The sequence below is a fragment of the Momordica charantia genome, assembly GCF_013281855.1.
Source record: "Momordica charantia cultivar OHB3-1 chromosome 11 unlocalized genomic scaffold, Mcharantia_2.0 BLBB01000011.1, whole genome shotgun sequence".
Classification (NCBI taxonomy): Eukaryota; Viridiplantae; Streptophyta; class Magnoliopsida; order Cucurbitales; family Cucurbitaceae; genus Momordica; species Momordica charantia.
Window position 1 is genome coordinate 26,055 of NW_028275159.1, and position 4,989 is coordinate 31,043.

At 39.5% G+C, this 4,989-nt stretch overlaps 1 non-coding gene across 1 annotated transcript; it reads left to right on the forward strand.

Moving 5' to 3' along the window:
* Positions 1 to 1,162: 1,162 nt before the first annotated feature.
* On the forward strand, positions 1,163 to 1,269 carry LOC148207968 (small nucleolar RNA R71). Its single transcript, XR_015789144.1, has one exon. It is a non-coding gene; the product is annotated as a small nucleolar RNA R71 (small nucleolar RNA).
* The last annotated feature ends 3,720 nt before the right edge of the window (positions 1,270 to 4,989 follow it).

Consider the following 4,989-nt stretch of genomic DNA (forward strand, 5'->3'; position numbering starts at 1 on the left):
ACAAATGGACACCTTATCAATAGATTATATATATTGCTCGAATTAGAAAATCGCACTCGGAGAGTTGCTGCCTTACCGGCAGCTTCTAAATGAAGGAGGACTTTGTCAAAATCTAACTCTGCCATATATCTGGAAGGAGTTTTTTGTTTTTTTTTTCCGGTGGTTTGGAGAGGATTAAGCAAGCTGACAAAAATCGAAATAAATAACAGAGAGATAAAAAAAATAAAATTAAAATCTAAGTAGCAATTGTTATAACAGAGCAGTGGTAAAGTTGAGAGAGAGAGTGATTCTTTTTCCTCTATTAACAAACTAAATAATGACAGTAATACAATTGATTTGCAGTAGTCAAACTAATATCAGCAATGATTGTACTACAAAGCAGAGCTGAGAAAATCATTAGAGATAGACCTAACAATAATAGAGCAGACCTCCCGTTTCGCTCTCTTTCTCGACCGATGTTCGAGTCAGAAAGAGTTGCTCATCAGGACTAAATGCAATATTTGTTTGAACTGGTGGAGTCTGTGTTCTCTGATTGTACTGTCGTTGCGGTGGCGGGATGTATTGCTGTGTAGGTGGAACATAGGGCTGCTTGTTCTGCTGGCTCTGCCCTTGATTAAAACCGCTCGAACCTCCTTGACCTCCCCATGAGAAATTAGGGTGGTGCCTCCAACCTAGGTTGTAGGTGTTCGAATATGGGTTAAAGTTCATATTGTTCCCATGTCCTACATAAAAAACGGAAGCAGGGTTATGTGGACAATTATCATAAATATGGTTTTCACTGCAAAATGAACAAATGAGATCGTTGACTTGGCAAACAGGGGCAGGAGTGCAATAATCCGACTGCACAGGTTGTATCGGCGTGGCTAATGGATTTTTTATTCCCAATGCCATCTCTTTCAGCCTCTGGTTCATTGTAACCATCTCTTTTTGCATCGAGGTCGCAATGTCCAGAGCCAAAACTCCAGCTCGATCTTGCTTCTTTGGTGCTGCCTTAGATCTTTGCGAACACCATAGTTCGTTGTGTGAAGCTAAGTCATTTAGGATGTCAACTATCTCGTTGAATGTCTTCTTTGTAAAGGCTCCATTGGCAGCATTGTTTAGCATCATCTTAGTAGGATGATCTAAACCTCTAAAGAAATATTCTATCTGGATGCATGCCGGCAAGCCATGGTTCGGACATTTCCTGATTAGTTCTTTAAATCTTTCCCACGCCTCGTGAACAGGTTCACGATCATACTGTCTAAAGGAGATGATCTCCTCTCTGATATCAGCGTGGCGAGTAGGTGGGAAGAATTTTGTTAAGAACTTCTCCACTAACGACCCCCATGTGGTGATGGATCCCGGTGGAAATGCATTGAGCCATGGTCTAGCTTGGTCCTTCAAAGAAAATGGAAAAAGTGTTAGTCTAAGAGCATTGTCTGTTATACCAGGTAATCGAAATGCATTTGCAATTTGAATGAATGATTTCAGATGATCATGTGGATCCTCATGTTCCTGCCCTCCAAAATGTCCAATTGTCTGCAACATTTGGAACATCATTGGTTTAAGCTCAAAGTTTGCGTGGGCTGGAATAGGGTTGACTATCCCTGAATCAAAGTTCTGAAAAGCCGTGGCGGCATATTCTCACATTGCCACGTCTCTGTTGTCCGCCATCTGAATATGTTTGAATTCATCATTTCTTGCATGTTCCCTCATATTACCGTTAACAGCAGGTGGATCAACCGGATCACGAGGTGGAATATCTGCCATTGATGTGCTCGTACTCTCTACCTCACTTTCAGGACTGATTTCACCTTCTCTCTCTTTTTGCTTTTCTAGTTGTTTTCGAAGTCTTTGCTCCTTTCGAGTTTTTCGAAGGGTCCGCTCAATCTCAGGGTCAAGGGGTAGAAGAAAAGATCTTGTGCTCATGCACTTTAACTTACCCTTGTGAGATAAACGACCAAAAACGGTGGATGGAAATTACACCCAACAACAATTCACAAAAATAAAAACTAAAAGAATTTGAAAATAATTTTAAAACTAAAGTCCCCGACAACGGCGCCAAAAACTTGACTGGCGTTTTGCTGAACGCACGCACTAAGCGTGGTAACAATTATATAGATGCAAGCGCACACCTGTCAGAGTAATATAAAATGGATGGAGTATCCAAGTATCGATCCTCAAGGACTTCTAAATAATTTCCAAACTCTAAAGTTTCAAAGAATAGTGAATGTTGAAATGAGTGATTCTTGTAAAATGGGAAGTGGTCACAAATAATGGTTTGGGATTTGGGATTTGGACTTATAATGATAAAATCTAGCCCGAATTACTTCAAGTTAGCCAACAAAGAATCAAAGATATGCTAAGGACGATATGCATTTTACTTTAGGAACCAACGACTACGCTTTTCACTTGACTTATGTCTAAGCAAGTTCAAAGTCCTAAGACATTCCCTAATATGTCTATTACGAGAGATATCTTAGTTTTAGGATGGAAATAGTCGCAACCTCGGGTTAAGGTCCTATGTCTAGGCTACTTAAGCGGAACCCTTATGTCTAAGGCGCTCCTCTCCTCGGTTTAACCACTCAACAATGCAAATAAACAACCTTTTCAGTATTGACTTGTTAAGACTTACAGTGGCATTCTCTAAATCCTAACGTTTTGAGAAAACATGTTGAGCAATGAATGGAAAGCAAAAACACTACTTCTTAGCAACCCTTTTTAGACATAAAAGGCTAACTATCCATAACCGGGCTAGAGACGGGAATTTAGAAAGACATATTGAAGAAAATACAGCAAGTAAAATGGTCGAAATTGGAATGCATGTGTGAACAACAAAAGTTAACTAACGGAGGGTTTTTATCGGGATTGAGAGCTTCGCCCTTCTCTTTCAAGCAAGGGGGAGTGTCACGTGCTCTTTCCTCCAAAAACACAACTCTCTTAACTAAAAATAAAGTAAAGGCAAAGAGAAGAGAAACAAAGTGCTGGATTTTTATATATTTGAATAAGTAGAAAATAACTAAGTACAAATGGAAACAAAACAAAACTCAATAAAGGAATGTAAAGTACTCGGGATTTAAAAACCAAAAGCAACTAATGAAAGCAACTCAAAAGTACTTAGAAAGCAATAAAGAAACACTAAAAATGATCAAGAAAAGGAAGCAAGGCTTGATGAATTTGGTGGAGAAGTTGCTGGAATTTATAGCTGTGCAGACTTGGTTAGGTAGGTCCTAAAACGATGGTGAATCACCCATTTCCAACTCTTTTGACTGACCAAATCGTGCTCAAACTGATAGTGGAACACTTCTTCTACACGTATGCATCGGTTGGAACCACCAAAACGCATTGGAAGATGCGTTTCATTAAGGGCAAAGTTGGAAGAAAACCAGTTTTTCTGCAGGCACGCAGGCGCCTGACGCCTCCCATGTAGGTTTTTCCGTCTTTTTTGCTTCTTTTGATTAATTTGCACTCCCAAATGGTCCTAAAATGTCATAAATACAATATAAGCCAACCACAAACCATAATATATGAATTTTGCATGAATTGGAACTCAAACGACCGAGAAAAATCCGAAACAAAGCTGAAACATAGTAAAACAGCATCTAAAACCTTCTTTTTACGCATGTAAACAAGCGTAATCACCTAAAACCCTAAAACCCTAAAACCCTAAAACCCTAACCCTAAACCCTAAAACCCAAAACCCTAAACCCAAAACCCCGAAACCCGAAACCCGAAACCCCTAACCCCTAACCTCTAACCCCGAAACTCCTAAACCCGAAACCCGAAACCCGAAACCCGAAACCCTAAACCCTAAACCCTCAACCCTCAACCCTAAACCCTGAGCCAAACCATTTATGTGCCGAGCCGAACAAGCGTGTTTACAATTACGTTCCCATATCTCCTATTGAACTAATAAGCTTACCTTAGTTCAGTCACACCTCCTACATACTCCACGACAACACGCCGTGTTTCACGATAACCTTAAAGAGTCGTTGAGGCCTTGTCGGGAACAGTGTTGGGGTCTTCGCATATAATTAGATCCATTCCGTTCGTTTAGAGGTACGCGAACATTTTGATTCTCTCTCGACTTTGTTCGGACTTTCACTGACTTTGGCATCAGAGTGCTCATTCTGTTTTGCAGGTCATTTACGTGACATTCGTAACTCACTGTCCAACTCATCCGGTCCGAGCCCACGTTCCCAGAGTTGGTCAATTTCTATTTCATTTTTAAATATTTTATTTTTTTAATAATATCTAATTATAGAGTTTTAATGAGTAATTTCAAAAGTATTATAACCCTCTCTGGAACTACAAAATGAAGTTTACAGAACCTTTTTTTTTGCCATTTCTTTTTTTTCTTTTGAATAAAGGGGTTTTGTAGTTTTTTTTACTCAGCCATGAGCGGTCCTCGGTTTCGTTTAACCAGGACCTCTCATAGCAGGAGCTATAGTTTAAAATTTAATTATGTGTCCAGGGTATTATTTTATTTCACTTAGCCTGCCTCTCCCATGACTTTCCGGACCAACCAACCCGGATCTGCCCTCGAAAGTCTCTCTGCATTTTGGGAGCGGAGCATGCAAAATAGAGCAATGGATCTTCGGCCGTGTTTGTTTTATGGTAGCCTGTTCCAGTTCCCTTACGAAACTTTCGTTATTGGGTTAGCCATACACTTCACATGTTTCTAGCGATTCACATGGCATCATCAAATGATACAAGTCTTGGATAAGAATCAACAACGCACTAGAACGCCCTTGTTGACGATCCTTTACTCCGACAGCATCTAGGGTTCCTCGAACGTTAATATATATATATATATATATTTTTTAAATATGATGTTAGTATAATATTAAATTAAAAAATCGTACTGGTAATATTTAGAAGGCGGACTGACGCGCATCGTACCACGTGGCTCGCGATACTTTTTTTCGTTTCTATTTTTTATTTTTTGATCTTTCTTCTATTCTCCAAGGAGTCATCTAATCTTGTTAATCACTCTTGTTTAAATAAATA